We start from the raw sequence: 13439 nt of genomic DNA, 5'->3' as shown, positions 1-13439 counted from the left end.
GCAAAAAAATGCACATACAATAATTGCAGATAGCAAGATTGAATGATTACTATTTCTTGCAACATTTTGTCTGACTTAATTTAACTTATGTGCCACCATGTAAAGATGCTCGCCTATTAGGTATCATAATCTAATTTTCATTTGAGGTCATACAACATTTAAAGGTGATTCAAAATGCCCCATACCACAACCTTGAAAAATGTTCTTTATACGTCTCATAACCAGTAAATGCAAAGCTGACTATTCAATATTGCATGATAAGTGAGAAAAAAAAGAATTAAAATTGGCGATCAGATGTGACCCGAGCAGCCATGAACTTGCAGTTACACTGCCTATTGTTGTCCCTTTGGGGGATTATGACATCATAGAGAGAGCCATTTCGTCTCAGTTAGTATAGTAAGCAATGGCAGACAATTGTAAATCTGACTTTGATACTCGTCAGAATTAATCTCAGAGTGATGAATTTTCTTTCAATGACGATTTTACCATGTTCGATAGATTGATTTCACAGAAGAAACAAGGCAATAAAGTAACAAGTGTAGAATGTTGAACTCTACGACCTATACGCAATTGATACTACTTCTCAAGTCACTTGATTTCAATACAAGTGGGCCTCCTTAATAGAAATATCATTGCAAAACCAAATAAATTCTATCCTGAGGAAGAAATCCATTGTACAAGCCAAGCATTTGGCAAGGTTACCCTATATCGATGGATGAAGGAAGGACGATTCTCTAGTGCGTATTCCATATCTGGTATGTATACAATTTTGTATGTGATCAGCTCTTCCTTTCATAAATGGGTTTGATTCATTTAGGAATGTCGATTAATATGGAAACGTGGCTATCAGAAAACTTAACATAGACACAAACTAGAGCATATTGCATATGGTAGATTACACAAGTGGGTGATAGCGGTGACTTGGTTGTGTGGATATTCTCACCCTGTAATCAAGATAGTGTAAACTCTAAATTAGCTTTAATGTGCAGCCACTTGAGCAAAACGTACTTTACGAGTGGCCACTCAACTGTGTGTGTAAGTACATCAACATGCATTGTTAACATGTATCAACATGTTGCAACAACAGTTTAGTTTGATTTCCGTGAATGGAAATGAATGCTAGGAAGACAATGAGTATGCTGGCCAACAGATAATAAACCAGAAATCAAGATAAAAATTAAAATAGATGGAACAGACATGCAACAAAACTGAGAGATTGGCATACTTGGGCCAGATCATAAAATGGACATTTGATGAAAAAATGTGAAGGTGAAATAGTGAAGAGAATTGAGGTTTCAACGCAAAAGGTAGTTTTAACAGTATGAAGCAAATTTGACAGAAAAAAAATATTATTGTAATTAAAGCAAGTAAGAGAATTATAAAGTACTGCATATGGTCAACACTGTTATGTGGATGTGATACATGGACCTTGACACAAACATTGAGATGTGGGTGTATAGAATGATAATGAAAATGTCCAGGACAGACAAGATAACGAATGAAGAAGTTCTTAGTAGGGTAAATGTGGAATGATATGTTATACCATTGATGAAGATGAGGAAATTAGCATATGTTGGTCATATGATTAGATAAGACAGCATCTAACAAGACCTATTAGATGGTCACTTAGAGCGAAAGAATATTGAGGAAGACTAAGAACAGAGTAGACAGCAAATGATAAAGAGTTGACTGAAAGACTGATGATAACACCTTTTGATATAATTGTGTTTTTACCTTCTTACACTTTTTTTTGATATTTTGCTGATAAAAGTACAACATTTCAAAAACCTTGGATAACAAGTTTTTGCATTATTTTCACTTTTAAGTGTAAATTGAAAGAGATAACCAAAACTTGTGGATTGTGATGTTAAATTTATCACATTAGTTAAGAAAATAAAAACCCAAAATAGATCAAAAGGTGTTTAATTAAAGTTATAATTCACCTATCATATGCATAAAATTAACTGTCACGTGTTGCATATAATTATAAAACGTGCTAACGTTTAATCTCATTTTTCGAGTCGGAAAGTTCAAAGGAAAATTTTCAATCGAAAATAATTTCCTAGTTGATTCCTTTGAAACTACGATATCAAATTGTACGGAAAGTTCACAGAAAGTTTCAAGTTCCTGACTGGCGAGCCACGGTTGATGTGATGTATACAATAGAGTGTAGATTTGAGACGTGTACAGGGATAATTCAGGGATGCATATTGCTATAGCGAAGAAAAATATTTTAGCAATCACACAAGGACATGTTCTCTCAAATTGCAACGACCCATTGGTAAAATTTGAGGTGCTAAATTAAGCGAATGTCAATTCAATTTGTTCGAGTGTTCAGGACAATTGTAAGGTAGTTGATTCATCCGCGAGAATTCTGATTTTTTGACTTTTGCGTCTGTTTTTTTCACTTCATCCAGAGATTGCATTCTGCTCCATACTGCCCAAAGCTGTAAGCGTTTATATCAACCGTGCTGTAAAATACAAGAGCGGATGCATTCAAGTAAATAACGCTGTCTACTGACTACCCTGACACAAGATATTCTGTACTACTTGAATATAGAATTGGCTTTGTTGCTTAGAATAGGTTTCTTCCCCCTATACAGAAATAATCCGCTTGTGGGTGGGAGGGGATGTCTGTGTACGTACGTATGTGTGTGTACGCGTGTATGTGTGAGGGAAAGGGTTATTTCGCTTTCTTGAGAAGAGCTTGAAAAAGGTGAACGTTCTAAAATATCGTGCGTGCGTGCGTGCGCGTGTGTGTGTGTGTGTGTGTGTGTGTGTGTGTCATTTTTGACAGCCAGGAGCAACCCACTATACTATATTATACTATAATAGCTTGACAATATAGCTGTTCCGAAAGACATTTACAAGTCAGATAACCAATTCTCTGGGTTACCTTATACATTTTACATGGAAAAACGATTCTCATTTTCTAGAATATTAATGATGGTTCCCTTGAAAAACTGCACGGTTTATAAAAAAATCACGCGGATATGTGTAATTGACTTGCAAGCTAAAAATCACATCTCGAAGCATATATCTATATCTACCAATGTATTTGCAGTTTAATATTACAGAAGAAACATTTCAAATATAGAGGAAAATCCCTTCCATTCCCTCTAGCAATTGTACACTGAGATCATATTCCATTTACCGCTCCGTTATATCCAACATCTTAAGATCATCTCATACTCCCAAAAGAGTTTTGTGTAAGCCATTCAGAGACAAATCGTGAATTTTCGATAATCGTTGAATGATTTAGCAGCATTTTCTGGAGTTTTGGTTGGATAGTAAGTGTCACAAAAAAATAAGGTATAAAATTCCAGCTATATTATCAATTATGTATGTGTGATATATGTACAAGGCGACACTGGATTAGATCGAATTTCGTCAGGTTTTTGATAGCGAGTTGTTTTGAATTATTTGTGCCTTGCCGTTTGGTTATAAACTAAGCCATCATTTTACACTTTCATGTTGTAAAATATCAAACATTAATGTCCAGTAGCAACTATACAATTATTCTGAATTAATTTTAAACAGGATGCTAAATCATTTGGATAAACTACACTTTGTTGAGCCTGGGATTGAAGTGAGAGGAAAAGCAAAATGCAACGCGAAGCTCAATTGAGTAAAAAAATAGCTCTATAGTCGACATTTCGGTCTTACATCGAAGACCTTCCTAGAGAAATACAAATTATAGTAAAGTATAAAATTTCTAAATAAACAAAACAAGAATCAGTGTAGGTGGTTCTGTGTGTGTGTGTGTGTGTGTGTGTGTGTGTGTGTGTGTGTGTGTGTGTGTGTGTGTGTGTGGACACTTGTTATAGTAAAATGAACTATAAGGTCCACTGATAAAATGAGGGAAGCAGGAAAATGGAAACAACTAGCAGGGATAAGAGGAAACGAAAACTTGTGAAGGCTTGCATTTTACTAAAACTAGTATAAATGTACTAAAATTTAGAAGCAACAATGAGAATCTTAAACTAAGTGTAATGTAACATTAAACGTGTCCATTGACAATAACACAGGGAGCGTCAGCAAAAGACATGAATATGACACCATCCCTAGATTTTGTAATCATCAATGATATTATTTTTTTCGCTTCTTTCTTAATCCTAATAGCTATTCTACATGCCCGGTGTGTGTATCCTTACATAAAAGTACGTGTAATAAAAGACAGAATAATGCCAAGAGGATTTTGAGTGAAATGCCACGTTTAGTCCTATTAATATACCAGTGGAGACGCCAAACGAAAAGGATAAAGTTCAATACTATGTAACCCAGTTTTGTTTTCGTTGAAATTTTACATTGTGAGCGAGTGAAAAGTACAATTTCACTCGCTGGAACGAGTTTTATCAACAGGTAAGGCTATTAAAATGTATGTGTAAAGACTTCAATGACACTGCTTTTTTTCCGTACTGCACTGATGATTATCTGTAGCTGAGAAAGTCTTTTTTCGTAAAGTTCTCTGCCATCATTATATTAAATCGAGTTTACATCAAATCTTGAGAAACATACATCTTCTCACCTCTCCAATTATTTGTCCTGTTGAACCAGTCATCTGAAATCACGTAACACATGAGTGGGCTATTGTCCAGCGAGAATTCATATAACATTGGAGCTTATTTATATGTTATGTTGTGGTAACGACAGACGTTGTCATGCAAAGTCATGTATACACCTATTCATACATACATCGTTAACATTCCTTTATTCGTTGTTTATCCGATTTAAAGCTGTACATAACGTGACAGACAGGTGTCTTGCCGCTGAGTGGAACAAACAGACAGACAGACAGACATACATACAGACAGCCAGACAGACAGACAGACAGACAGACAGACAGACAGGCAGGCAGGCAGGCAGGCAGGCAGGCAGGCAGGCAGGTATACATACATACATACATACATACATACATACATACATACATACATACATACATACATACATACATACACATACATACATACACATACATACATACATACATACATACATACATACATACATACACAGACAGACAGACAGACAGACAGACAGACAGACAGACAGACAGACAGACAGACAGACAGACAGACAGACAAAGGAATGGAGAAGAAACGTAAATAACAGACGAACAGGTAGAAGGTGAGCGACACAAAAAATAGAGAATCGATGGAAGATATAATTCACGTAGACGTTACTTTAATTCACATGCATTTCATTTGCAACAAAATGTTAACGTGAATACATACTAGTAACGTACACATCTTTTGAGTAATGATAACAAAGGATGCCTCGCGGCAAAATTAATTTGTCTCTCTGATCCTGCTACAGGCAATTTTACAAGATGGCTAAATTTTTGTGGAAGTCGTGAGACGGCTTCTTTTGAACAGTTTGTTGAGGAAACAAAACTGTATCCTTGAATTATGTATGACTGTGGCTACAAAGAGCAAAACGACGTAAGCGAGATTGAGAAGAGACCCCCCTTACCCCTCCCCCAGCACGATGTTGAATAACATGTGTTTGATTAATGTCTTCGTATTTTTCATATTTGGTATAGCGTAATCAATGCCATGCCAAATTACCATATTTTCCTGTTGGATTCTAGAGATAATGAAACCTTCACTTTCCCTAACATATTGTTATACTTTGGATGTTTGAATGGCAGACTATTGAAACACATGAATGTTTAGACTTGCTCAAACCTCCAGGCCTTTATCGTCTGGCTCTACAAAAATCTTACCAATACTGCTACGTTTCATTGTTTGGCTAAAAAATATCTTAAGCTTACCAATGAAGATATTTCTCGAGCAAAATGTTACTAAGATTATTTTTGAGTTGATAACCGTATCGATTTTCTAAGAGACGTTAGATCATGCCTTCCATATCTAACATTACAGATTTTCTTTCCAAACGCCAATAAGGATGTAACAATGAATATATTTGCTAACAGCTTGTTTGCAGTGCAGCGTGTTTGCATCATTCTGTGTCTAAGTGAGATACAAGTGATGCGTGTCTTTAAAAGATAAAAGGAAGATAAATGTGGGTCTACTTAAATGATTGTGCATTATTATGCTAGTAAATTGGCCAGATTTAGAGATACTGTCCCTTAGGAATTACTCATCATGAAATACATATACCACGTTTGTATCATACAATACTCGAAGAACAAACATACGCAATGCATTCAGAAGCAGTGAATGGATTGTATGTTGGGAAAGGCCAAGGTATATTATATCATTCAAAAAGAAATCGATACTAAAGTCGATTAATAGGAAATTTGTAGCGTACAGGGATTGAAGTGTTTACATTCGACTTACTAAAGTTGTGGGTTACCTTTGTACATAGGTCATATATGACCTTTATATAAGGAGTTAAATATGAATACAAATTGTTGAAGACAGGCAGACAGGCAGGCAGACAGGCATGCATGCATACATACATACATACATACATACATACATACATACATACATACATACATACATACATACACACACACACACACACACACACACACACACACATACACATACACATACATACATACATACATACATACATACATACATACATACATACATACATACACCGGCTACTTCCCAGACCGTAAAATAGTTCATTTGATAGCATGACAAAAACTATATACACACAACTTATTCTTCCACTTGTTTGTTTGTTGTGTCGATACTCTAAGTGTATTGCTTTTACACGTTTCAAACCATAGATAGACCTTTGTATTCAAATACTTTATTTTCTAAATATTTTCAGCAATGAAAGATATTGTTATCAGGTAGTACAGAATGAATATAAATGTTATCTGTTGTTTTTATCCACGATGCATAATCTTTATTATTCAACATATAACGACATTCGATGATTGAGTATATATCATGATTCTGAAGTATCCCGTCCCATTTCTCGTTCATAAAACTTCTCTATTGTGCATTATCCATCTGCTATCTCTTTCCACTGAAGCTATCTCCCCTTTTCACTTACATCTGAAAGGCTAACAGAAAACGTTATATCTGAATCAGACATATCGAAATGCGTGAATATACAAGGAGTTGCTTTGATGTGCAAAACTGACTATGTACATGTAAATAGCCGCGAGATATACCAAATCTGGTTCAGGAAACATTTACAAAACTACTTACTAATTCTTTGGGGATGGCATCAAATGCCGGCATAACTATTGTGGGAACTGGTGCAAAATGAACTCCTGCTTACATTGAAAAAGTCTTGTAAACTCCATCACCTGTGGAGGAAGAAATCCTATCCCGGCTCTCCGCTACTTTAAAGTTTGTTTCGAAGATAGCAATGTGATATTTGTCTGTTATCAATCCATTGAACTTAGTGAGTGTGTAGTTAATATTCTGGAAATCCGCCTCCAGTGTTCGAAGACTTTCTACCTCTAAGCCACAATAGCATTTGTGTATTTCTGAATACCTTGATTCTGCAGACTTACACACAGTTGTAAAATTATCTTTCAGTTTCAACGTTTCTTATATCATCGATAAAAAAATATAAAGGTTACGTAACTTTAAGATATTTGGGAAATTCTCTCATGTTCTAGTTGTTCAACGCGAAGTAATTTGAAGTAGTCATAGAAATATCTCAGTTCCGTCATACTTGATAAAATGGGTGCTATGATTGGGTATCCTTCCTCGCAAAATAGTCCCAAGTAGTATAACGTTTACAGACAGAGCTATAAATCTTGAAGCACAAATCGTCATAGCAGCATATTCAAGTTCTTTAATCGAAGACATCAGCCGTCACGCGCGCTGTCTGAGATCTCAGGTAAGAGAATGATACTGCCTTTGAACTTGGCATTCAAAAACAATGTTTAACTCCACAAGACAAATCTTACAAGTGCTTTTCTTTATATTTCTTGTTTGGTGTGGAAAATCACATATGTCACTTTCATAATAATAATATGCTGAATATTCACTAGTACAACGATGTCGCAGTTAAACAAAACAAACGAATGCTCACATGGCGCAATGTTTGGTAAAGTTACCAGTGTTATAATGTTAAGACACTTAGCCTGTTTCAATGCACATGACAATGTAACTTCAATGTAATGATACTTAATACGGTTTATGTAAATATTAAATGACTAGCATCATCTCTCGTTATTAAATTAAGTACATTTTCAGTATCAATTGCAAGTATGCAAGGTGTATTCCAGCTTCTCCATGGTAACAGCGACAATAGTACATAACAGAAACGGCATAAAAAAACATCACTTCAGATTATCTTTCAATTATGCATATAAGCCTTTGTGTTATAAACAAAAAGACTCATTTGTGCTCATTTATTTATATATTTATTTAGTTGCTTGTTTGTTTGTTTATTTATTAATTAGTCAGTTTGCTGTTCATTGATATGAAACTGCACTCTTTAAGATAGAAAGTTGAATGACAGTTTCTTGTTACATTTTGTTTAAATGAAATGAACTAATTTGCAACCATGCAGACATCACAATGCTGATATCAAAATATTGGCGCCTGAGTGTCTGTGTCTAGTTTCTTGCTACATTTTGTTTAAATGAAATGAAATAATGTGCCACCATGTAGACATCAAGATGCAGATATCAAAACTTTGGAGCCTGCATGTCTGCGTCTAGTTGTAGTATGTTTACAATTAATGGTTTATTCCATACAAACTATATGTAGCAAGATAGTGTGATCCTGCTACCCTAAAGTGTAGAATGTGCAGTGTTTTATTGGTTTCAGTATAACAGAGAGCGTGAGCAGTAACATGCAACGTGATGTATAATCCTTTAACTTGGGTTTCTCACCATACCCCCTTTGTTTAAGAGGTGAAGATAAAATGTAGCGATGTAACTAATATTTTTCTCGTATCGCAGGACCTTGTGTTTCAGAATAACTGGTTATATTCTATGACTATTTACGAATAGTGAACAAAAAACTTTTAAATATTCCCGATTTCGAACTAATATTAATTAAATATTACTTCTTTATTTCATTTCATATTATATCCTAATTTTTTTTTCAGAATTTGGAATGTTACATATGTTAATTTGACCAATACTTAAGTTTAGAAAAAAATCAATACACTATATCGAAAGTGGCCATATGGATGAGAATTTGGTATTCATTTTGGAATTTTGATTTATAAAACAATTTTATTACGGCTTCCTTCTTGAAAAATCAACATTAAACAACACAATGCCAAGTCCTTGTTTGTAACTCAATAAATGGCAAAGGACTGATAAGTGTGTAAAATGTTTGTTATTGTACGTACAATTCAATAACAAACTTTTTTTTACACATTTTTCAGCTTTTTGCAATGTATTGAGTTGCAAAGATGGACTTGGTCTGTCTTGTCTCAGTAGGAAGCCATACTAAAATTTGCTTTATAAAGTAAAAATCCAAAATAAATACCAAATTCTCATCCATATGACCACTTTAACGCTTTTACTTATTAAACAACAATGCAAATACATAATATCATCATGAAGAATTTGAAATGTGCTGACAATCATCAGGTAGTGCGATCGGGCTGTCTCAAAATTAACACTGGTATGGAGGGTAATTGAAGTTCACACGCCCACAAATGAGCTTGTGACTATATGATGCGTGAAATAAGTCTTCAGTTGTTTATCAGACGGAGACACAAGTCCATTTTGTCAGATGATTAGGAATCGATAAATGTGCAATCGTTTCCATGGAAACGTAAATTGGATTGCTTTTTTCATCTTATGTCACCAGCAGCTGCTTGTCTAAAGGTGTTCTTGTTTCAATCTTTTTACTGAGACTGTGGTTTATGGCTAGAGTTATAAAAGTGATATTTGAACCAGATGTAAACTGAATGAGTTCCGTCCATGCAAACCGTAGATTTTTGTTCCTTCGCGCCTCGTCGAAAAAATAAAAGTTATTCACTACCAGACATGACATTGTATATCCATTATTTTCTACATCAATAAAACGTAGCTTTGGAAACATACGCTCCGAGAATTCGTACTCCGTTGTATTTTATCCACTTCTGCAAAAGTTGGGTTTGGCGACATGGATAATAATGTTAACTTAGATGTGATGGAGGCACATATGCAAATAGGTTCTATTCAACTTCATGTCTTTGAAGCCAACTCGAAAATACGTAAATTTAGGCTATTCGCTAAGCGGTTGGCCTGTTTACAGTACTTGCGGTATATTCCATTCAATCTATCATACCAATGCATAGCCGCTGGGCGAATAGTGGCAAATATGCTGCAATTGATACAAGGAGTACTTTTTTTTACAAACAATACCAACCCTCTTCATCATTACATCAACTGCTGACTATATATTACTAGATATTCACCCAAATAATAACTTTTTTAATTTCGAAATATATGTAAAGCCTAAACATAAATTTATTGAAAAGAGTTTCGTCTTTTAAACTGTTATTAACATTTAATATTTCGTTGGTGTGTTCAATAGACAACAGACTTTTGTTCGGTAAACATTCAGAAAAGAATCTCGTGTAGTGAAGACGTGAAAGAGTGATAACGATGACTTAGAGATTTTTGCAAAGGAATTGCTGATATTTATGTTTATGTACGCAACTATGAATAAAAAAATCAATTTTGTTTTGTCTGTGTGTATAATTAGACGGTGTTGAAGGTTTTCAGAGCAAGAAAACCTTGGCAAATTACTCTTGGTGTTATAGCAAATATGTGCAAAATTGTACAGAACTAGAATATTAATTTGTATATAGCAAAACGTTCACACACAGTTATTAAACTAAACTTCAAAAATAATGTTCAATAGGCAACTCGTATGACTGTACACCAGTATGTGTAATATGCCACTCGGCTAATAGTTCTTTCAACTTTTTCATACCATTTAAGTTCCATTCAAGTGGAAAGTTAACAATGACCAATCATCGTTCGCGTTATTTAGGTTTTTTAAATACAGGACAGGATTGCATAAATGCATATTAGTAAACAAACAAACTTTCCAAACTTGCAAATTATTAGATCGATATGTTAACGGTGTGCATGCGTATAGTTATGCTCTAAGAGTGTTGAGCTAATCGAGATTAAATCACACCTTTGTTATAGATTAATATTTATAGTACAAACGGGGTTACCCTGGCTTTTTACTCATGGGAAATGACGCATTTTACTAAAGATAGACACATGTTAAATCTGGGACTATCAATAACAGAGACACAACAAACAAACAAACACACACCAGCAGGATCCTTTACATTATCAAACTGAAAAGTAGTAGACAGTACTATCTACTGCACAATTCATTTAGTTCAATAGACATAGACTATTGTAATGGATACTTGATGAAATCTATTATAGACGTAAGAACGAAACAGCCGAGAAATTAAGATACAATTACATTCATTCACTTCCTTTCATCATGTTGCCATGTACTACTTAGGAAACTGTGGTTGATTAGTGAGCACCCGTGTAATAACTTCCATTTCGTTCTGTTCTTCTGCAGTCCATTAAAAGTTCTACATGTTATCCAAAAAGTAAAATTGTGAGGGATTTTAGCTCTGAGTTCAGAAGGTCTATTACTTCCCAAAATTAATTTCATTTGAAGAGCACAAGCTGAAGTATACTTAATCATCCCTTGAATGAACTCAAAAATGGTATTAAGAGATAACTTATAAATGATCCTCGTTGTCTCGTTTTTAAAAGCTGGTCGCTCTTCACTTCACTCTTTAACAAGTGGAACCGATTTGTTATTAAATGATCTAAATCGCTGAGCAATTTGTCATTTCGCTTATCTAAGGCTTTCTGAATTGAGGACAATCTCTTTGAATCACGATCGTAGTCTCTCGTCTGACAATGCAATCAAATATTCAAACAACAAATGCTAGCAGACAATTTTAAGAGCACAGAGGCCATTAAGAACAAAATAGGTGCAAACAATGTCGACCTATACTCTGCAATCAACTGTTCTAAAATGCCAGAAGACAACTGTACTATCATAGAAAACATAAAGAACAAAAAATCCGAGGAATTGCCAATTGATAAACAGGTAGGTAGGAAACTAGTCGAAGATTCAAGCCATATAAATACTCAATAACTATTGATAGAAGGCGTAAATTGACAGTAATATTATACTAGAATAGTTTAATCGAAGTTTTCTGCAAGAATTGTACTTCAATAAAATGCTTATGAACTCAGCTGGTGTCACTGTAACATATTTGAACCATATGTGTTCTATCTCTCTTACTCATATTACCATGGTATACATATTGAATTTTGTTATATTTGAATATTATACACATTGACGTTTTTGCTGGTAACACTAAAATCGGTCATGTCATTCTAGGAATAGACAAGTGTTATAGGCTTTTCAAAAGAAATCGAAAAACAATCTAAGCTTATGTACAAAAATCCATATGATATGTAGAGCGTACCAAGCTGAAAATACAACGAATACGTGCCTGTCTTTTGTGTAACTGGCTCTGGTCTATATTTGTTCAGGGGAAAACATTGAATAGTTTTTTTGGAATTCATACTTTTCCAAATATTAGATTGTTCCTATATCTCAAAAAGTTATCGATTATTCGCGGATTTACTGCAAAGGGGAATGTACAGTAATCACCTCTTGTCGTCTGTAAAATCAAAATAAAAGATACGTGTATATCTATGATAATTCTTGTTAGGAAGCTTAAGAGAACAAAGATGTCAAGTCTCGCCATGTAAAGTGGCCGTGTAGGTGACGATTGCGTATTTATTTTGAATTTTGAATTTATAAAACAATTTTATCCTACTTCCAACTTGAAAATCAACATGAAACAACATATACCAAGTCCCTGTTTGTAACTCAATAAACGGCAAAAGATTAATAGATGTGTAAAATCTGCTATAGCAAACCTTTTATACATTTTTAGCTTTTTGCAATGTATTGAGTTATAAACACACGCTTTGTAAATATTGCCTAACATTGATTTTTCAAGTAGGAAACCATGCTAAAATAGTTCTACAAATTAAAAATCTAGACTAAAGTATTCATTTTTATGGGGGAAAAGATTGGAAAAATGGCTCTTACTACTTTCTAAAACGTTTAATATTGTTTCCATGACAACATTATTTAACGTTGCCAATGATACAAAATTGCCCTCTAAAGAGCCTAATGCCACACGTTAGAACTTGTTGCCCACACATAATACATGTATCTGCAATAATTATACATCAATAAAGTATAATACTAAAACAGAAATAAGAAAAAGATTCTTAACTTGTCCCTAGTTAGTTTCCTAAACGTTCTTACTGTCTAATAATGTCCAGGTGCACGGCAAATGAGTTCCGAATACGTGGTCATGGTAATGTTTTTCAAACATGTCGTCTAGCAAATTAGCGATAGTGAATGTGAGCATTTTGAATCACCTTTAAGGCAATATTGAGTCAACCAGCATGATTTGTAACGTTTCAGTTACATCTTATTAAAGTGGCCGATAAGGAAAGGTGTCGACTT

The sequence above is a fragment of the Glandiceps talaboti genome, chromosome 23 (assembly GCF_964340395.1).
Source record: "Glandiceps talaboti chromosome 23, keGlaTala1.1, whole genome shotgun sequence".
Classification (NCBI taxonomy): Eukaryota; Metazoa; Hemichordata; class Enteropneusta; family Spengelidae; genus Glandiceps; species Glandiceps talaboti.
Note: the sequence above shows the minus strand (reverse complement) of the source record.